Source organism: Hyla sarda, chromosome 9 (assembly GCF_029499605.1).
Source record: "Hyla sarda isolate aHylSar1 chromosome 9, aHylSar1.hap1, whole genome shotgun sequence".
Classification (NCBI taxonomy): domain Eukaryota; kingdom Metazoa; phylum Chordata; class Amphibia; order Anura; family Hylidae; genus Hyla; species Hyla sarda.
In genome coordinates this window covers 109709459-109732131 of record NC_079197.1, presented here as the reverse complement: position 1 = coordinate 109732131, position 22673 = coordinate 109709459, and the positions used below count along the sequence as shown (strand labels likewise).

General features: G+C 52.2%; 1 protein-coding gene across 2 annotated transcripts in view; it reads left to right on the top strand.

The window, feature by feature from the left end:
• The window catches only part of MTM1 (myotubularin 1), a 141785-nt gene that overhangs the window by 10656 nt on the left and 108456 nt on the right, over nucleotides 1–22673 (top strand). Inside the window, exon 1 of one of the 2 annotated variants that reach the window (XM_056539464.1) lies at nucleotides 15954–16064. The exons of the other annotated variant lie outside the window; for it this stretch is intronic. The gene's annotated coding sequence lies outside the window, so the exon portion shown is untranslated. Of the gene's footprint in view, nucleotides 1–15953; nucleotides 16065–22673 lie in introns of those variants that run through there. 2 annotated transcript variants of the gene reach the window in all.

Below are 22673 nucleotides of genomic sequence, written 5' to 3'. Positions count from 1 at the left end.
ATTATACTTAAAGGGGTATTCCAGGAAAAAACTTTTTTATATATATATCAACTGGCTCCAGAAAGTTAAACAGATTTGTAAATTACTTCTATTAAAAAATCTTAATCCTTTCAGTACTTATGACCTTCTGAAATTAAGGTTGTTCTTTTCTGTCTAAATCCTCTCTGATGACACCTGTCTCGGGAAACACCCAGTTTAGAAGAGGTTTGCTATGGGGATTTGCTTCTAAACTGAGAGTTTCCCGAGACAGGTGTCAACAAAAATTTGTTTAAAATTGTTCTCTTCTGACCCCTACAACTTTTATATTTTTCTGTATATGGGGATGTGGGATCATTTTTTGCGTCATCATCTGTAGTTTTTATCGGTAACAGTTTTTGTTGTGATGGGACTTTTTGATTGCTTTTTGTAAATTCGGGAGTTTTTATATATACACCATTGACCGTGAAGCTTAATTAACATTATATTTTTATAGTTCAGACATCTATGCACACCACAATACCACATATTTTTATGTTTGTATTTTATTTGTATTTTTTTTTTTTTAAAGGGGTTGATTTATTTTTATTTATTTATTTATTTATTTTTACAATTTTTTTGTCCCCACAATTACTATTACATGTAATTTTCTGTTGCATATATTGTTAAATGCTATTCCATAGAACAGTATTAAGCAGGGGAGGCTACATCCCTAGTGAGCAGGAGAGGCCACGTTTCTAGTAAGCCGAGGAAAATAAATCTCTAATGAGCAGGGGAGGATACATCTCTAGTGAGCAGGAGAGGACACATTAACAGTAAGCAAAGGAAGATACATCTCTAGTGAGCAGAGGAGGCCACAGCTCTAGTGAGCAGAGGAGGACATATCTCTAGTGAGAAGGGAGCATACATCTCTAGTGAGCCGGAGAGGATACATCTCTAGTAAGCCAGAAAGGACACATGTCTAGTGAGATGGGGAGGACACATCTTTAGTGAGCAGGGAAAGACACATTTCTAGTGAGAAAGGGAGGCCACAGCTCTATTAAGCAGAGGAAGATATGTTTCTAGTGAGCAGGGGAATACAAATCTTTAGTGATCAGGGGAGGATACATCTCTAGTAAGCCTGGGAGGATACATCTGTAGTGAGACGGACACATCTCTAGTAAGCAAGGAAGGACACATGTCTAGTGAGCTGGGGAGGACACATCTTTAGTGAGCAGGGGAAGACACATCTCTAGTGAGCAGGGGAGGCCAAAGCTCAAGTAAACAGAGAAAGATATGTCTCTAGTGAGCTGGGGAAGACACATCTCTAGTGAGCCGGGGAGGACACAGCTCTAGTGAGCAGGGGAGGTTACATGTTTAGTGAGCCGGCGAGGATAGATCTCTAGTAAGCCGAGGAGGGCACATCTCTAGTGAGTAAAAGAACAAGCGCTCCATATGGTAAAACCAATTATACCCAGTGTGAGGAAACAAATGGATAACTGCTCACCCTGTGGTGGTTGTGTAGAATCATACACAACAATGTTTCAGACACAATGAATGAATGGTTGTCTGCTGCCCTCCGGTAGATAATGTTGGATGAAAGTGCAGAGATTGGCTTTAGTGGAGATAATCGGCTCAAACGGAACTGACTGACCAAGACACCTGTCCTGGTCAGTCAGCGCCATTTGAGCCGGTTATCTCCACTGAAGCCAATCTCTGCACTTTCATCCGACATCTCTAGTTAGACAGGGAGGATACATCTCTAGTAAGCAAGGAAGGACACATGTCTAGTAAGCTTGGAGTACACATCTCTAGTGAGCAGGGGAAACCACAGCTTTAGTAAGCAGAGGAAGATATGTCTCTAGTGAGCAGGGAAAGACACATATTTAGTGAGCAGGGGAGGATACATCTCTAGTGAGCAGGGGAGGATACAACTATATTGAGCCAGGAAGGGCACAACTCTATTGAGCAGGGGAGGACACGTCTCTAGTAAGCAGGGGAGATTACTTCTTTAGTAAGCAATGAAGGACACATGTCTAGTTAGCTGGGAAGGACACATCTTTAGTGAGCAGGGAAAGACACATCTCTAGTGAGCTGGGGAGGACAAATCTCTAATGAGCAGGGTAGGACACATCTATAGTGAGCCAGGAAGGATGCAACACTACTGAGCAGCGTCTCTAGTGAGCAGGGGAGGACACGTCTCTAGTGAGCAGGGGAGGACACGTCTCTAGTGAGCAGGGGAGAACACGTCTCTAAGTGAGCAGGGGAGGACACATCTGTAGTGAGCAGGGGAGGATACATCTGTAATGAGCAGGGGAGGACACATCTGTAGTGAGAAGGGGAGAACACGTCTCTAGTGAGCAGGGGAGGACACGTCTCTAGTGAGCAGGGGAGGACACGTCTCTAGTGAGCAGGGGAGGACACGTCTCTAGTGAGCAGGGGAGAACATATCTCTAAAGAGCAGGGGAGAACATGTCTAGTGAGCAGGGGAGGATACATCTCTAGTAAGTAAGGAAGGACACATGTCTAGTGAGCAGGAGAGGACACATCTGTAGTGAGCAGGGGAGGACACTTCTCTAGTGAGCAGGGGAGAACATATCTCTAAAGAGCAGGGGAGAACACGTCTAGTGAGCAGGGGAGGGCACGTTTCTAGTGAGCAGAGGAGGACACATCTCTAGTGAGCAGGGGAGGACATGTCTCTAGTGAGCAGGGGAGGACACATTTCTAGTGAGCAGGGGAGACACGTCTCTAGTGAATAGGGGAGAACACGTCTCTAGTGAGCCGAGGAGGACAAGTCTCTAATGAGGTAAAATTGGTAAAACCAATTATAACCAGTGTGATTAAACAAATGGATAACTGCTCACCCTGTGGTGGTTGTGTAGAATCATACACAACAATGTTTCAGACACAATGAATGAATGGTTGTCTGCTGCCCTCCGGGAGATAATGTTGGATGAAAGTGCAGAGATTGGCTTTAGTGGAGATAACCGGCTCAAACGCCGCCATTTGAGCCGGTTATCTCCACTGAAGCCAATCTCTGCACTTTCATCCGACATCTCTAGTTAGACAGGGAGGATACATCTCTAGTAAGCAAGGAAGGACACATGTCTAGTAAACCTGGAGGACACATCTCTAGTGAGCAGGGGAAGCCACAGCTTTAGTAAGCAGAGGAAGATATGTCTCTAGTGAGCAGGGAAAGACACATATTTAGTGAGCAGGGGAGGATACATCTCTAGTGAGCAGGGGAGGATACAACTATAGTGAGCTGGGAAGGGCACAACTCTAGTGAGCAGGTGTGTTACGCCTAGCGCTCCGGGTCCCCGCTCCTCCCCGGAGCGCTCACGGCGTCTCTCTCCCCGCAGCGCCCCGGTCAGTCCCGCTGACCGGGAGCGCTGCACTGTCATGGCCGTTGGGGATGCGATTCGCACAGCGGGACGCGCCCGCTCGCGAATCGCATCCCAGGTCACTTACCCGTCCTGGTCCCCTGCTGTCATGTGCTGGCGCGCGCGGCTCCGCTCTCTAGGGCGCGCGCGCGCCAGCTCTCTGAGACTTAAAGGGCCAGTGCACCAATGATTGGTGCCTGGCCCAATTAGCTTAATTGGCTTCCACCTGCTCCCAGACTATATCTGCTCACTGCCCCTGCACTCCCTTGCCGGATCTTGTTGCCTTAGTGCCTAGAGAAAGCGTTTACTGTGTTTGTCCATACTGTGTACTTGACCTCCTGCTATTGCCATATTGACTACGATCCTTGCTGCCTGCCCCGACCTTCTGCTACGTCCGACCTTGCTCCTGTCTACTCCCTTGTACCGCGCCTATCTTCAGCAGTCAGAGAGGTTGAGCCGTTGCTAGTGGATACGACCTGGTTGCTACCGCCGCTGCAAGACCATCCCGCTTTGCGGCGGGCTCTGGTGAAAACCAGTAGCAGCTTAGAACCGGTCCACTAGCACGGTCCACGCCAATCCCTCTCTGGCACAGAGAATCCACCTCCTGCCAGCCGAATCGTGACAAGGTGGAGACACGTCTCTAGTAAGCAGGGGAGATTACATCTCTAGTAAGCAAGGAAAGACACATATCTAGTGAGTCGGGGAGGACAAATCTCTAATGAGCAGGGTAGGACACATCAATAGTGAGCCAGGAAGGATGCAACACTACTGAGCAGCGGTGGACATGTCTCTAGTGAGCAGGGGAGGACACGTCTCTAGTGAGCAGGGGAGGACACGTCTCTAGTGAGCAGGGGAGAACACGTCTCTAATGAGCTGGGGAGTACACGCCTCTAAGTGAGCAGGGGGGGGACACATCTCTAGTGAGCAGGGGAGGACACATCTAGTGATAAGGGAAGGACACATCTCTAGTGAGCAGGGGAGGACACGTCTCTAAGTGAGCAGGGGAGGACACATCTCTAGTGAGCAGGGGAGGACACCTCTCTAGTGAGCAGGGGAGGACACATCTCTAGTGAGCAGGGGAGGACACGTCTCTAGTGAGCAGGGGAGGACACGTCTCTAGTGAGCAGGGGAGGACACGTCTCTAATGAGCAGGGGAGGACACGTCTCTAGGGAGCAGGGGAGGACACGTCTCTAAGTGAGCAGGGGAGGACACGTCTCTAGTGAGCAGGGGAGGACACGTCTATAGTGAGCAGGGAAGGACACGTCTCTAAGTGAGCAGGGGAAGACACGTCTCTAGTGAGCAGGGGAGGACACGTCTCTAGTGAGCAGGGGAGGACACGTCTCTAGTGAGCAGGGGAGGACACGTCTCTAGTGAGCAGGGAAGGATACATCTCTAGTGAGCAGGGGAGGACACGTCTCTAGTGAGCAGGGGAGAACATATCTCTAAAGAGCAGGGGAGAACACATCTAGTGAGCAGGGGAAGACACGTCTCTAGTGAGCAGGGAAGGACACGTCTCTAGTGAACAGGGGAGGACACGTCTCTAGTGAGCAGGGGAGGACACGTCTCTAAGTGAGCAGGGGAGGACACATCTGTAGTGAGCAGGGGAGGACACATCTCTAATGAGCAGGGGAGGACACATCTGTAGTGAGCAGGGGAGAACACGTCTCCAGTGAGCAGGGGAGGACACGTCTCTAGTGAGCAGGGAAGGACACGTCTCTAGTGAGCAGGGGAGGACACGTCTCTAGTGAGCAGGGGAGAACATATCTCTAAAGAGCAGGGGAGAACACGTCTAGTGAGCAGGGGAGGACACGTTTCTAGTGAGCAGGGGAGGACACGTCTCTATTGAGCAGGGGAGGACATGTCTCTAGTGAGCAGGGGAGGACATGTCTCTAGTGAGCAGGGGAGGACACATCTCTAGTGAGCAGGGGAGGACACGTCTCTAGTGAGTAGGGGAGAACACGTCTCTAAGTGAGCAGGCGAGGACACGTCTCTAAGTGAGCAGGGGAAGACACGTCTCTAGTGAGCAGGGGAGGACACGTCTCTAGTGAGCAGGGGAGGACACGTCTCTAGTGAGCAGGGGAGGACACGTCTCTAGTGAGCAGGGAAGGATACATCTCTAGTGAGCAGGGGAGGACACGTCTCTAGTGAGCAGGGGAGAACATATCTCTAAAGAGCAGGGGAGAACGCGTCTAGTGTGCAGGGGAAGGCACGTCTCTAGTGAGCAGGGGAGGACACGTCTCTAGTGAACAGGGGAGGACACGTCTCTAGTGAGCAGGGGAGGACACGTCTCTAAGTGAGCAGGGAAGGACACATCTGTAGTGAGCAGGGGAGGATACATCTCTAATGAGCAGGGGAGGACACATCTGTAGTGAACAGGGGAGAACACGTCTCTAGTGAGCAGGGGAGGACACGTCTCTAGTGAGCAGGGAAGGACACGTCTCTAGTGAGCAGGGGAGGACACGTCTCTAGTGAGCAGGGGAGAACATATCTCTAAATAGCAGGGGAGAACACGTCTGGTGAGCAGGGGAGGACACGTTTCTAGTGAGCAGGGGAGGACACGTCTCTAGTGAGCAGGGGAGGACATGTCTCTAGTGAGCAGGGGAGGACATGTCTCTAGTGAGCAGGGGAGGACACATCTCTAGTCAGCAGGGGAGGACACGCATCTAGTGAGTAGGGGAGAACACGTCTCTAGTGAGCAGGGGAGGACACGTCTCTAGTGAGCAGGGGAGGACACGTCTCTAGTGTGCAGGGGAGGACACGTCTCTAGGGAGCAGGGGAGGACACGTCTCTAAGTGAGCAGGGGAGGACACATCTCTAGTGAGCAGGGGAGGACACGTCTCTAGTGAGCAGGGGAGGACAAGTCTATAGTGAGCAGGGAAGAACACGTCTCTAGTGAGCAGGGGAGGACACATCTCTAGTGAGCAGGGGAGGACACGTCTCTAGTGAGCAGGGGAGAACACATCTCTAGGGAGCAGGGGAGGACACGTCTCTAGTGAGCAGGGGAGGACACGTCTCTAGTGAGCAGGGGAGGACACGTCTCTAGTGAGCAGGGGAGGACACGTCTCTACGTGAGCAGGGGAGGACACATCTCTAGTGAGCAGGGGGGGACACGTCTCTAGTGAGCAGTAGAGAACACGTCTCTAGTGAGCAGGGGAGGACACCTCTCTAGTGAGCAGGGGAGGACACCTCTCTAGTGAGCAGGGGAGGACATGTCTCTAGTGAGCAGGGGAGGACACATCTCTAGTGAGCAGGGGAGGACACGTTTCTGGTGAGCAGGAGAGAACATATCTCTAAAGAGCAGGGGAGAACACATCTAGTGAGCAGGGGAGGACACGTCTCTAGTGAGCAGGGGAGCACACGTCTCTAGTGAGCAGGGGAGGACACGTCTCTAGTGAGCAGGGGAGGACACCTCTCTAGTGAGCAGGGGAGGACACCTCTCTAGTGAGCAGGGGAGGACATGTCTCTAGTGAGCAGGGGAGGACACATCTCTAGTGAGCAGGGGAGGACACGTCTCTAGTGAGCAGGGGAGAACATATCTCTAAAGAGCAGGGGAGAACACGTCTAGTGAGCAGGGGAGGATACATCTCTAGTAAGTAAGGAAGGAAACATGTCTAGTGAGCAGTGGAGGACACATCTGTAGTGAGCAGGGGAGGACACATCTCTAGTGAGCAGGGGGGAACACGTCTCTAGTGAACAGGGGAGGACACATCTCCAAGTGAGCAGGGGAGGACACGTCTCTAGTGAGCAGGGGAGGACACGTCTCCAGTGAGCAGGGGAGGACACATCTCTAGTGAGCAGGGGGAGGACACGTCTCTAGTGAGCAGGGGAGGACACGTCTAAGTGAGCAGGGGAGGAAACGTCTCTAGTGAGCGGGGGAGGACACGTCTCTAGTGAGCAGGGGAGGACACGTCTCTAGTGAGCAGGGGAGGACACGTCTCTAGGGAGCAGGGGAAGACACGTCTCTAGTGAGCAGGGGAGGACACGTCTCTAGTGAGCAGGGGAGGACACGTCTCTAGTGAGCAGGGGAGAACACGTCTCTAGTGAGCAGGGGAGAACACGTCTCTAGTGAGCAGGGGAGGACACATCTCTAGTGAGCAGGGGAGGACACGTCTCTAGTGAGCAGGGGAGGACATATCTCTAAAGAGCAGGGGAGAACACGTCTAGTGAGCAGGGGAGGATATATCTCTAGTAAGTAAGGAAGGACACATGTCTAGTGAGCAGGGGAGGACACATCTGTAGTGAGCAGGGGAGAACACGTCTCTAAGTGAGCAGGGGAGGACACGTCTCTAAGTGAGCAGGGGAGGACACGTCTCTAGTGAGCAGGGGAGAACACGTCACTAGTGAGCAGGGGAGGACACGTCTCTAAGTGAGCAGGGGAGGACACATCTCTAGTAAGTAAGGAAGGACACATGTCTAGTGAGCAGGGGAGGACACATCTGTAGTGAGCAGGGGAGGACACGTGTCTAGTGAGCAGGGGAGAACACATCTCTAGTGAGCAGGGGAGGACACATCTCTAGTGAGCAGGGGAGGACACGTCTCTAGTGAGCAGGGGAGGACACGTCTCTAGTGAGCAGGGGAGGACACGTCTCTAGTGAGCAGGGGAGGACACATCTATAGTAAACGGGGGAAGGACACGTCTCTAAGTGAGCAGGGGAGGACACATCTCTAGTGAGCAGGGGAGGACACGTCTCTAGTGAGCAGGGGAGGACAAGTCTATAATGAGCATGGAAGAACACGTCTCTAGTGAGCAGGGGAGGACACGTCTCTAAGTGAGCAGGGGAGGACACGTCTCTAAGTGAGCAGGGGAGGACACGTCTCTAGTGAGCAGGGGAGGACACATCTCTAGTAAGCGGGGGAAGGACACGTCTCTAAGTGAGCAGGGGAGGACACATCTCTAGTGAGCAGGGGAGGACACGTCTCTAGTGAGCAGGGGAGGACACGTCTATAGTGAGCATGGAAGAACACGTCTCTAGTGAGCAGGGGAGGATACATCTCTAGTAAGTAAGGAAGGACACATGTCTAGTGAGCAGGGGAGGACACATCTGTAGTGAGCAGGGGAGGACACGTCTCTAGTGAGCAGGGGAGGACACGTCTCTAGTGAGCAGGGGAGGACACGTCTCTAGTGAGCAGGGGAGGACACATCTCTAGTAAGCGGGGGAAGGACACGTCTCTAAGTGAGCAGGGGAGGACACATCTCTAGTGAGCAGGGGAGGACACGTCTCTAGTGAGCAGGGGAGGACACATCTCTAGTAAGCGGGGGAAGGACACGTCTCTAAGTAAGCAGGGGAGGACACATCTCTAGTGAGCAGGGGAGGACACGTCTTTAGTGAGCAGGAGAGGACACGTCTATAATGAGCATGGAAGAACACATCTCTAGTGAGCAGGGGAGGACACGTCTCTAAGTGAGCAGGGGAGGACACGTCTCTAAGTGAGCAGGGGAGGACACGTCTCTAGTGAGCAGGGGAGAACACGTCTCTAGTGAGCAGGGGAGGACACGTCTCTAAGTGAGCAGGGGAGGACACATCTCTAGTGAGCAGGGGAGGACACATCTCTAGTGAGCAGGGGAGGACATATCTCTAAAGAGCAGGGGAGAACACGTCTAGTGAGCAGGGGAGGATATATCTCTAGTAAGTAAGGAAGGACACATGTCTAGTGAGCAGGGGAGGACACATCTGTAGTGAGCAGGGGAGGACACTTCTCTAGTGAGCAGGGGAGAACACGTCTCTAGTGAGCAGGGGAGGACACGTCTCTAAGTGAGCAGGGGAGGACACATCTCTAGTGAGCAGGGGAGGACACGTCTCTAGTGAGCATGGGAGGACATATCTCTAAAGAGCAGGGGAGAACACGTCTAGTGAGCAGGGGAGGATACATCTCTAGTAAGTAAGGAAGGACACATGTCTAGTGAGCAGGGGAGGACACATCTGTAGTGAGCAGGGGAGGACACGTCTCTAGTGAGCAGGGGAGAACACATCTCTAGTGAGCAGGGGAGGACACATCTCTAGTGAGCAGGGGAGGACACGTCTCTAGTGAGCAGGGGAGGACACGTCTCTAGTGAGCAGGGGAGGACACGTCTCTAGTGAGCAGGGGAGGACACATCTCTAGTAAGCGGGGGAAGGACACGTCTCTAAGTGAGCAGGGGAGGACACATCTCTAGTGAGCAGGGGAGGACACGTCTCTAGTGAGCAGGGGAGGACACGTCTATAGTGAGCATGGAAGAACACGTCTCTAGTGAGCAGGGGAGGATACATCTCTAGTAAGTAAGGAAGGACACATGTCTATAGTGAGCAGGGGAGGACACATCTGTAGTGAGCAGGGGAGGACACGTCTCTAGTGAGCAGGGGAGGACACGTCTCTAGTGAGCAGGGGAGGACACATCTCTAGTAAGCGGGGAAGGACACGTCTCTAAGTGAGCAGGGGAGGACACATCTTTAGTGAACAGGGGAGGACACGTCTCTAGTGAGCAGGGGAGGACACGTCTATAGTGAGCATGGAAGAACATGTCTCTAGTGAGCAGGGGAGGACACATCTGTAGTGAGCAGGGGAGGACACGTCTCTAGTGAGCAGGGGAGGACACGTCTCTAGTGAGCAGGGGAGGACACATCTCTAGTAAGCGGGGGAAGGACACGTCTCTAAGTGAGCAGGGGAGGACACATCTCTAGTGAGCAGGGGAGGACACATCTCTAGTGAGCAGGGGAGGACACGTCTCTAGTGAGCAGGGGAGGACACGTCTCTAGTGAGCAGGGGAGGACATATCTCTAAAGAGCAGGGGAGAACACGTCTAGTGAGCAGGTGAGGATATATCTCTAGTAAGTAAGGAAGGACACATGTCTAGTGAGCAGGGGAGGACACATCTGTAGTGAGCAGGGGAGGACACTTCTTTAGTGAGCAGGGGAGAACACGTCTCTAAGTGAGCAGGGGAGGACACGTCTCTAAGTGAGCAGGGGAGGACACGTCTCTAGTGAGCAGGGGAGAACACGTCACTAGTGAGCAGGGGAGGACACGTCTCTAAGTGAGCAGGGGAGGACACATCTCTAGTAAGTAAGGAAGGACACATGTCTAGTGAGCAGGGGAGGACACATCTGTAGTGAGCAGGGGAGGACACGTGTCTAGTGAGCAGGGGAGAACACATCTCTAGTGAGCAGGGGAGGACACATCTCTAGTGAGCAGGGGAGGACACGTCTCTAGTGAGCAGGGGAGGACACGTCTCTAGTGAGCAGGGGAGGACACGTCTCTAGTGAGCAGGGGAGGACACATCTATAGTAAACGGGGGAAGGACACGTCTCTAAGTGAGCAGGGGAGGACACATCTCTAGTGAGCAGGGGAGGACACGTCTCTAGTGAGCAGGGGAGGACACGTCTCTAGTGAGCAGGGGAGGACACGTCTATAATGAGCATGGAAGAACACGTCTCTAGTGAGCAGGGGAGGACACGTCTCTAAGTGAGCAGGGGAGGACACGTCTCTAAGTGAGCAGGGGAGGACACGTCTCTAGTGAGCAGGGGAGAACACGTCACTAGTGAGCAGGGGAGGACACGTCTCTAAGTGAGCAGGGGAGGACACATCTCTAGTAAGTAAGGAAGGACACATGTCTAGTGAGCAGGGGAGGACACATCTGTAGTGAGCAGGGGAGGACACGTGTCTAGTGAGCAGGGGAGAACACATCTCTAGTGAGCAGGGGAGGACACATCTCTAGTGAGCAGGGGAGGACACGTCTCTAGTGAGCAGGGGAGGACACGTCTCTAGTGAGCAGGGGAGGACACGTCTCTAGTGAGCAGGGGAGGACACATCTATAGTAAACGGGGGAAGGACACGTCTCTAAGTGAGCAGGGGAGGACACATCTCTAGTGAGCAGGGGAGGACACGTCTCTAGTGAGCAGGGGAGGACACGTCTCTAGTGAGCAGGGGAGGACACGTCTATAATGAGCATGGAAGAACACGTCTCTAGTGAGCAGGGGAGGACACGTCTCTAAGTGAGCAGGGGAGGACACGTCTCTAAGTGAGCAGGGGAGGACACGTCTCTAGTGAGCAGGGGAGAACACGTCTCTAGTGAGCAGGGGAGGACACGTCTCTAAGTGAGCAGGGGAGGACACGTCTCTAGTGAGCAGGGGAGAACACGTCACTAGTGAGCAGGGGAGGACACGTCTCTAAGTGAGCAGGGGAGGACACATCTCTAGTAAGTAAGGAAGGACACGTCTAGTGAGCAGGGGAGGACACATCTGTAGTGAGCAGGGGAGGACACGTGTCTAGTGAGCAGGGGAGAACACATCTCTAGTGAGCAGGGGAGGACACATCTCTAGTGAGCAGGGGAGGACACGTCTCTAGTGAGCAGGGGAGGACACGTCTCTAGTGAGCAGGGGAGGACACGTCTCTAGTGAGCAGGGGAGGACACATCTATAGTAAACGGGGGAAGGACACGTCTCTAAGTGAGCAGGGGAGGACACATCTCTAGTGAGCAGGGGAGGACACGTCTCTAGTGAGCAGGGGAGGACACGTCTATAATGAGCATGGAAGAACACGTCTCTAGTGAGCAGGGGAGAACACGTCTCTAAGTGAGCAGGGGAGGACACGTCTCTAAGTGAGCAGGGGAGGACACGTCTCTAGTGAGCAGGGGAGAACACGTCTCTAGTGAGCAGGGGAGGACACGTCTCTAAGTGAGCAGGGGAGGACACATCTCTAGTGAGCAGGGGAGGACACATCTCTAGTGAGCAGGGGAGGACATATCTCTAAAGAGCAGGGGAGAACACGTCTAGTGAGCAGGGGAGGATATATCTCTAGTAAGTAAGGAAGGACACATGTCTAGTGAGCAGGGGAGGACACATCTGTAGTGAGCAGGGGAGGACGCTTCTCTAGTGAGCAGGGGAGAACACGTCTCTAGTGAGCAGGGGAGGACACGTCTCTAAGTGAGCAGGGGAGGACACATCTCTAGTGAGCAGGGGAGGACACGTCTCTAGTGAGCATGGGAGGACATATCTCTAAAGAGCAGGGGAGAACACGTCTAGTGAGCATGGGAGGATACATTTCTAGTAAGTAAGGAAGGACACATGTCTAGTGAGCAGGGGAGGACACATCTGTAGTGAGCAGGGGAGGACACGTCTCTAGTGAGCAGGGGAGAACACATCTCTAGTGAGCAGGGGAGGACACATCTCTAGTGAGCCGGGGAGGACACATCTCTAGTGAGCCGGGGAGGACACCTCTCTAGTGAGCAGGGGAGGACACATCTCTAGTGAGCAGGGGAGGACACGTCTCTAGTGAGCAGGGGAGGACACATCTCTAGTAAGCGGGGGAAGGACACGTCTCTAAGTGAGCAGGGGAGGACACATCTCTAGTGAGCAGGGGAGGACACGTCTCTAGTGAGCAGGGGAGGACACGTCTATAGTGAGCATGGAAGAACACGTCTCTAGTGAGCAGGGGAGGATACATCTCTAGTAAGTAAGGAAGGACACATGTCTAGTGAGCAGGGGAGGACACATCTGTAGTGAGCAGGGGAGGAAACGTCTCTAGTGAGCAGGGGAGGACACGTCTCTAGTGAGCAGGGGAGGACACATCTCTAGTAAGCGGGGGAAGGACACGTCTCTAAGTGAGCAGGGGAGGACACATCTCTAGTGAGCAGGGGAGGACACGTCTCTAGTGAGCAGGGGAGGACACATCTCTAGTAAGCGGGGGAAGGACACGTCTCTAAGTGAGCAGGGGAGGACACATCTCTAGTGAGCAGGGGAGGACACGTCTCTAGTGAGCAGGGGAGGACACGTCCATAATGAGCATGGAAGAACACATCTCTAGTGAGCAGGGTGGACACGTCTCTAAGTGAGCAGGGGAGGACACGTCTCTAAGTGAGCAGGGGAGGACACGTCTCTAGTGAGCAGGGGAGAACACGTCTCTAGTGAGCAGGAGAGGACACGTCTCTAAGTGAGCAGGGGAGGACACATCTCTAGTGAGCAGGGGAGGACACATCTCTAGTGAGCAGGGGAGGACATATCTCTAAAGAGCAGGGGAGAACACGTCTAGTGAGCAGGGGAGGATATATCTCTAGTAAGTAAGGAAGGACACATGTCTAGTGAGCAGGGGAGGACACATCTGTAGTGAGCAGGGGAGGACGCTTCTCTAGTGAGCAGGGGAGAACACGTCTCTAGTGAGCAGGAGAGGACACGTCTCTAAGTGAGCAGGGGAGGACACATCTCTAGTGAGCAGGGGAGGACACGTCTCTAGTGAGCATGGGAGGACATATCTCTAAAGAGCAGGGGAGAACACGTCTAGTGAGCAGGGGAGGATACATCTCTAGTAAGTAAGGAAGGACACATGTCTAGTGAGCAGGGGAGGACACATCTGTAGTGAGCAGGGGAGGACACGTCTCTAGTGAGCAGGGGAGAACACATCTCTAGTGAGCAGGGGAGGACACATCTCTAGTGAGCAGGGGAGGACACGTCTCTAGTGAGCAGGGGAGGACACGTCTCTAGTGAGCAGGGGAGGACACGTCTCTAGTGAGCAGGGGAGGACACATCTCTAGTAAGCGGGGGAAGGACACGTCTCTAAGTGAGCAGGGGAGGACACATCTCTAGTGAGCAGGGGAGGACACGTCTCTAGTGAGCAGGGGAGGACACGTCTATAGTGAGCATGGAAGAACATGTCTCTAGTGAGCAGGGGAGGATACATCTCTAGTAAGTAAGGAAGGACACATGTTTAGTGAGCAGGGGAAGACACATCTGTAGTGAGCAGGGGAAGCCACAGCTCTTGTAAGCAGAGGAAGATATGTCTCTGGTGAACATAGCAGGATACATCTCTAGTGAGCCGGTGAGGATACATCTCTAGTGAGCCGGTGAGGATACATCTCTAGTGAGCCGGTGAGGATACATCTCTAGTGAGCCGGTGAGGATACATCTCTAGTGAGCCGGTGAGGATACATCTCTAGTGAGCCGGTGAGGATACATCTCTAGTCAGCAAGGTAGGACACATCTCTAGTGAGCAGGGGAGGACACTTCTCTAGTGAGCAGGGGAGGACACGTCTCTAGTGAGCAGGGGAGGACACATCTCTAGTAAGCGGGGGAAGGACACGTCTCTAAGTGAGCAGGGGAGGACACATCTCTAGTGAGCAGGGGAGGACACGTCTCTAGTGAGCAGGGGAGGACACATCTCTAGTAAGCGGGGGAAGGACACGTCTCTAAGTGAGCAGGGGAGGACACATCTCTAGTGAGCAGGGGAGGACACGTCTCTAGTGAGCAGGGGAGGACACGTCTATAATGAGCATGGAAGAACACATCTCTAGTGAGCAGGGGAGGACACGTTTCTAAGTGAGCAGGGGAGGACACGTCTCTAAGTGAGCAGGGGAGGACACGTCTCTAGTGAGCAGGGGAGAACACGTCTCTAGTGAGCAGGGGAGGACACGTCTCTAAGTGAGCAGGGGAGGACACATCTCTAGTGAGCAGGGGAGGACACATCTCTAGTGAGCAGGGGAGGACATATCTCTAAAGAGCAGGGGAGAACACGTCTAGTGAGCAGGGGAGGATATATCTCTAGTAAGTAAGGAAGGACACATGTCTAGTGAGCAGGGGAGGACACATCTGTAGTGAGCAGGGGAGGACGCTTCTCTAGTGAGCAGGGGAAAACACGTCTCTAGTGAGCAGGGGAGGACACGTCTCTAAGTGAGCAGGGGAGGACACATCTCTAGTGAGCAGGGGAGGACACGTCTCTAGTGAGCATGGGAGGACATATCTTTCAAAAAGCAGGGGAGAACACGTCTAGTGAGCAGGGGAGGATACATCTCTAGTAAGTAAGGAAGGACACATGTCTAGTGAGCAGGGGAGGACACATCTGTAGTGAGCAGGGGAGGACACGTCTCTAGTGAGCAGGGGAGAACACATCTCTAGTGAGCAGGGGAGGACACATCTCTAGTGAGCAGGGGAGGACACGTCTCTAGTGAGCAGGGGAGGACACGTCTCTAGTGAGCAGGGGAGGACACGTCTCTAGTGAGCAGGGGAGGACACATCTCTAGTAAGCGGGGGAAGGACACGTCTCTAAGTGAGCAGGGGAGGACACATCTCTAGTGAGCAGGGGAGGACACGTCTCTAGTGAGCAGGGGAGGACACGTCTATAGTGAGCATGGAAGAACATGTCTCTAGTGAGCAGGGGAGGATACATCTCTAGTAAGTAAGGAAGGACACATGTCTATAGTGAGCAGGGGAGGACACATCTGTAGTGAGCAGGGGAAGCCACAGCTCTTGTAAGCAGAGGAAGATATGTCTCTAGTGAACATAGCAGGATACATCTCTAGTGAGCCGGTGAGGATACATCTCTAGTCAGCAAGGTAGGACACATCTCTAGTGAGCAGGGGAAGACATGAAGTCTTGTCTCCGTATTTGTGACATATCTATATGAGAACATTCACTTGTGGAGTCGCCCTCATGGGATGTATTCGGTCCCAGTGCCCAGAGCAGCACCAGCTGGAAACCCAGCCCCGGTGACAGCTCTCCCGTATATAAATAACCCTGCCGTCTCCTCATAAGACCTCACTCTCTCTCTTTATTCCCTATAAGTCAATAAGACTACATCTCCCATCGCTCACCGCGCAGCGAGTTCCAGCCCCGTCCAATCCTAAGTGTCGCTTCCACCCAAGCCCCTCCCCGGTCGGGATCACGTGACGGTCGCTTGGGTTGTTCTCCTCCGGAGAGGTGAGCGGCGCTTTCAGAACTTCCTGTCAGGCTGAGCGGCCCTGGAGGCGGATCTGACCCGCACAGGTAGGCGCCGCTGTCTGGGCTGAGGTCGCTGCTATGACCCGGGGGAGTCTGGTTACTGGAGGAATTATGCCATGGTGCCCGCTTGTTGTACCCGGCTGGGCTCCCCGGCTGTAGTGGTAGAGAGTAGGCGGGGGCAGTGAGGAGTGCCCGGCTGTCAGTGCGGGATTGTCCCCTTCCCATTGCCGTATATGTATCATTAGGAGGCGCAGGTGTTATTTATGGCCCGTCCCGGCACTCGTCCTTATCTGGAACTATGGGGAGAGCTGAGCTGTATATTCTGTGCCAGGACTGGCTGCTATAGTGACCCCCCATCTGTGTACCCTATTCTATAGTGACCCCCCATCTGTGTACCCTATTCTATAGTGACCCCCCATCTGTGTACCCTATTCTATAGTGACCCCCCATCTGTGTACCCTATTCTATAGTGACTCCCATCTGTGTACTCAATTCTATAGTGACCCCCATCTGTGTACTCAATTCTATAGTGACCCCCCATCTGTGTACTCAATTCTATAGTGACCCCCCATATGGCCCGTCCCGGCACTCGTCCTTATCTGGAACTATGGGGAGAGCTGAGCTGTATAATCTGTGCCAGGACTGGCTGCTATAGTGACCCCCCCCATCTGTGTACTCCATTCTATAGTGACCCCCCATCTGTGTACTCCATTCTATAGTGACCCCCCATCTGTGTACTCAATTCTATAGTGACCCTCCATCTGTGTACTCAATTCTATAGTGACCCCCCATCTGTGTACTCAATTCTATAGTGACCCCCATCTGTGTACTCAATTCTATAGTGACCCCCCATCTGTGTACTCAATTCTATAGTGACCCCCCATCTGTGTACTCAATTCTATAGTGACCCCCCATCTGTGTACTCAATTCTATAGTGACCCCCATCTGTGTACTCAATTCTATAGTGACCCCCATCTGTGTACTCAATTCTATAGTGACACCCCATCTGTGTACTCAATTCTATAGTGACACCCCATCTGTGTACTCAATTCTATAGTGACACCCCATCTGTGTACTCAATTCTATAGTGACACCCCATCTGTGTACTCAATTCTATAGTGACACCCCATCTGTGTACTCAATTCTATAGTGACACCCCATCTGTGTACTCAATTCTATAGTGACACCCCATCTGTGTACTCAATTCTATAGTGACACCCCATCTGTGTACTCAATTCTATAGTGACACCCCATCTGTGTACTCAATTCTATAGTGACACCCCATCTGTGTACCCTATTCTATAGTGACCCCCCATCTGTGTACCCTATTCTATAGTGACCCCCCATCTGTGTACCCTATTCTATAGTGACCCCCCATCTGTGTACCCTATTCTATAGTGACCCCCCATCTGTGTACCCTATTCTATAGTGACCCCCCCATCTGTGTACCCTATTCTATAGTGACCCCCCCATCTGTGTACCCTATTCTATAGTGACCCCCCATCTGTGTACCCTATTCTATAGTGACCCCCCATCTGTGTACCCTATTCTATAGTGACACCCCATCTGTGTACCCTATTCTATAGTGTCACCCCATCTGTGTACTCAATTCTATAGTGACACCCCATCTGTGTAGTCAATTCTATAGTGACACCCCATCTGTGTAGTCAATTCTATAGTGACCCCCCATCTGTGTACCCTATTCTATAGTGACCCCCCATCTGTGTACCCTATTCTATAGTGTCACCCCATCTGTGTAGTCAATTCTATAGTGACACCCCATCTGTGTAGTCAATTCTATAGTGACACCCCATCTGTGTACTCAATTCTATAGTGACACCCCATCTGTGTACTCAATTCTATAGTGACACCCCATCTGTGTACTCAATTCTATAGTGACACCCCATCTGTGTAGTCAATTCTATAGTGACACCCCATCTGTGTAGTCAATTCTATAGTGACACCCCATCTGTGTAGTCAATTCTATAGTGACACCCCATCTGTGTACCCAATTCTATAGTGACCCCCATCTTTGTACCTTATTCTATAGTGACCCCCATCTGTGTACTCAATTCTATAGTGACACCCCCATCTGTGTACTCAATTCTATAGTGACACCCCATCTGTGTAGTCAATTCTATAGTGACACCCCATCTGTGTACCCAATTCTATAGTGACCTCCATCTTTGTACCTTATTCTATAGTGACCCCCATCTGTGTACTCAATTCTATAGTGACACCCCCATCTGTGTACTCAATTCTATAGTGACACCCCATCTGTGTACTCAATTCTATAGTGACACCCCATCTGTGTACCCAATTCTACCCTATTCTATAGTGACCCCCCATCTGTGTACCCTATTCTATAGTGACACCCCATCTGTGTACTATGATTGTGATTTCTTTAAACTATAGTGACACCCCACCTGTATACTCTCTAATGCTATAGTGACACCCCACCTGTACACTCTCTAATACTATAGAATTGTCTAGATCCCTAATCCACAGCCTGACATGCTGGGAGTTGTAGTTTTGCAACAGCTGGAGAATCACCGCTTGGGGAGCACTGATATAGTAGATAGCAGTTTGTACCCTTCTTAAAGGGCTACTCCAGCTTAGAATCTTTTTAGCTCATCATCCCTGGGGTGCGGTCTTCTTCCTGCTTGCTGGTGGTGGACACAGTGATGTCCTGCCTAGGCAAGCGATTGGCTGAGCAGCATTGTCACGTATTGAGCCTGGTACCTGAAGAAGACCAGTGCCAGGGCTCAGTACATCACACTGTAGCTCTGCCTATTGCTGGCTGTGGTGGGAGATAAGCTTATCAACACCAGAGAACTCGGACACAGATAAGTTCAGGGTGTTGCTTTATATGCCGTCAGCCCTGGCATGATGGCACAAAAGTTCTAAGCTCGAGAACCCCTTTAAGACTTACAGCCTGTGTCCTGCTTGGCCACATGTCACGTATGCCTGAATGTCACATATCCCTTGTTATACAGACTTCAGTGCACACGGCTGGTGTATAGAAGTGCTGTATGGATAGAGAGTGATCATCAAGGCCTGGAGATTAGATACAAGCGCATTACACTTTCCATGCTGGAACATTTAGAACATTACAACTACTGAGGCTGCAGTGGGTTAAAAATGTCATTGGCTGCATGAACTTTTGCCAGGATCATGGTCACCCCATCATTAAGGTGAGAAAAGGCTAGCCTATGTTCACAATGCGGAATCTCCTCTCGCAGAATTCCGCAAGCAGAGACTCCGTCTGGCGGCCACTGCCAAAATATTTTAGTAGTAGGACAGTGCGGCACTGCGCAGTCACCACTGACGGCTATGCAGTGCTCGTGGACTTATGCGCAAAGAATGAACATGGAATTGTCCGCCGCTGAAATTCCTCAGTGTGAATGGGTCTCGCGGAAGACCCATTCAGACTAATTTTAAAGTTCACCGCTGTATATTTCCGCTCGTGGAATTATACAGTGTGAACATATCCCTACTGTAGCACAAACCCCTGCCATCTTCAAAACTAGGCCCTGAGGAATGGAGCTGTGACTGGGGCATAAACAATTCCTCTGCGTTCGTTCTCTGTGAGCTGTAAAGATAGCCAAATGCTATTCACAGACATTGATCGGAGCAGCAGTGTGCATCATGCACTAGTTGGCACTTGATTTAGTACAAAGGAGTGTGGGCCCCATTATCACCATGGAGCCAGAGCACTCGGCAGGAGCGCAGTATTCTGTTCGGCGGCAGGATACTGGGGGGGGGGGGGGGGAGTGCAATCCTGTTGCTTGTTACTAGCACCAAAAATCACTTAATCGGACAGACTGGCTTATGTGCCATCCAAGTCTACGAGATGTGATATTGGGTGCTGGTCTCTGCCAACAGGATTGCACTTTTAGGCCGGTTTCACTCTACGGAACTTCTGATCGAAATTCTGGTGCAGCAAAGTCCCGGCAAAGGGATTTCACTGCACGGTGCAGTTTCAGCCTAGAAATTCCCCTCAAGATATTCTGCCAAAACCTTCAACTTGTTTAAAGGGGTATTCCAGGCAAAAACTTTTTTTTATATATCAACTGGCTCCGGAAAGTTAAACAGATTTGTAAATTACTTCTATTAAAAAATCTTAATCCTTCCAATAGTTATTAGCTTCTGAAGTTTTCTGTCTAACTGCTCAATGATGATGTCACGTCCCGGGAGCTGTGCATGATGGGAGAATATCCCCATAGGAACTTCACAGCTCCCGGGACGTGAGTCATCAGGGAGCAGTTAGACAGAAAACAACTCAACTTCAGAAGCTAATAACTATTGGAAGGATTAAGATTTTTTTTAATAGAAGTGATTTACAAATCTGTTTAACTTTCCGGAGCCAGTTGATATATAAAAAAAATTTTTGGGCCGGAATACCCCTTTAATGTTCTGGCGGATCTCTGCTCTGCAGACATTGCTGTCTATGGGGATGGCAAGGTCTGCGCGGTCCTGGAGCTGCCCGAACACTGAATCTACGGACGGATTTCGTCTGTCCGGAGATTCCCTAGTGTAAAACCGGCTTTAATCTCACAGTATCCTGCTGCGAGGCGGCATGATAGTAACTAGGGATGCACCGATATATCGGCGGCTGATACATATCGGCCGAAAATAGCTGTTTCGGGGAAATACCGAAACAACTAAAAATGTGCCGATAATGACCACCTCCCCTGCCCGCCCACAGCACAAGTTACAAACACTGCCAGTGCCAGAGGCACTCGTGGGGGGTGCAGGGGGGGCCGGCCGTAACATCTGAGGGGGGGGGGGGGTCGCGCTCTCCGGGATAGGAATACTTCTTTTTATGTGCCCGGGCCGGCTCCCGTGTGTGGCTGCAGGCGGGGGCCGGCCAGAGCATATAAATACTAATACTGTATACTAAAAACCAGGGGGCCTCCAGCTGTTGTGAAACTACAACTCCCAGCATGCCCGGACAGATTTTGCCGGTCCGGGCATGCTGGGAGTTGTAGTTTCACAACAGCTGGAGGCCCCCTGGTTTTTAGTATACAGTATTAGGTTTTATATGCTCTGGCCGGCCCCCGCCTGCAGCCACACACGGGAGCCGGCCCGGGCACATAAAAAGAAGTATTCCTAATCCTATCCCGGACATCCCTGTGTCCCGAAAAAACTTTTCGGGACATAAGGATGTCCGCCGGTCACTCACCATTCCCCGGCGTCCTCCTGCGATCCTCCTTCGGTCCCTTGCTTCTCCGCCTCTATGGTCGTACGCACGGGACGTCACTGACGTCCCGTGCGTACAACCATAGAGACGCAGGAGGAACGAAGGATCGTCGCAGGAGGACGCGCACTGGCCGGGGCCTGGTAAGTGACCGGCACGTCATCTTCTTGAGTGATCCGATCACCGCTCCTCCGGTCCCGGCACCTACTGCTATGGTCCATAGGCCATAGCAGTAGATGTGACCCCGGGCCCGAGGAGCGGTGACCGGAACACTGTGGGGGCAGCAGTACAGACATACAGCCTCCAGCCATACACTGTATATGTCTGGAAGCTGTATGTCTGTGGGGTGGGGGGAAGCTGCCTACTATTGTGGGGGGGAGCTGCCTAATATTGTTGGGGGGGCAGCTGCCTACAAATGTGAGTGGGGGGGGGGAGCTGCCTAATATTGTTGGGGGGGGAGCTGCCTAATATTGTTGGGGGGGGAGCTGCCTAATATTGTTGGGGGGGGAGCTGCCTAATATTGTTGGGGGGGGAGCTGCCTAATATTGTGGGGGGGGAGCTGCCTAATATTGTGGGGGGGGGGGAGCTGCCTAATATTGTGGGGGGGGGGGAGCTGCCTAATATTGTGGGGGGGGGGGAGCTGCCTAATATTGTGGGGGGGGGGAGCTGCCTAATATTGTGGGGGGGGGGGAGCTGCCTAATATTGTGGGGGGGGGGGAGCTGCCTAATATTGTGGGGGGGGGGGAGCTGCCTAATATTGTGGGGGGGGGGGCTGCCTAATATTGTGGGGGGGGGGGAGCTGCCTAATATTGTGGGGGGAGGGGAGCTGCCTAATATTGTGGGGGGAGGGGAGCTGCCTAATATTGTGGGGGGAGGGGAGCTGCCTAATATTGGTGGGGGGGAGCTGCCTAATATTGGTGGGGGGGGGGGGGGAAGCTGCCTAATATTGTGGGGGGGGGGGAGCTGCCTAATATTGTGGGGGGGGGGGAGCTGCCTAATATTGTGGGGGGGGGGAGCTGCCTAATATTGTGGGGGGGGGAGCTGCTGCCTAATATTGTGGGGGGGGGGAGCTGCCTACAAATGTGGGGGGAGCTGCCTACTATTGTGGGGGAACTGCCTACTATTGTGGGGGAACTGCCTACTATTGTGGGGGAACTGCCTACTATTGTGGGGGAACTGCTGACCTAATATGGGGGGGAGCTGCCTAATATTGTTGGGGGGAGCTGCCTAATATTGTGGGGGAAATGCTGACCTATTGTGGGGGAGCTCCCTATTAATGTGGGGGAGCTGCCTATTAATGTGGGGGAACTCCCGACCTAATGTGGGGGAATCTAATGAGCGGAGCGCTGCATTTTACCAGAAGACAGGGGAGAAGTCATTTTCGGTTTCGGACGGACATTTTTTTTTTTATTTCGGTTTCGGTTCTGAAATTTCCATTTCGGTGCACCTCTAAT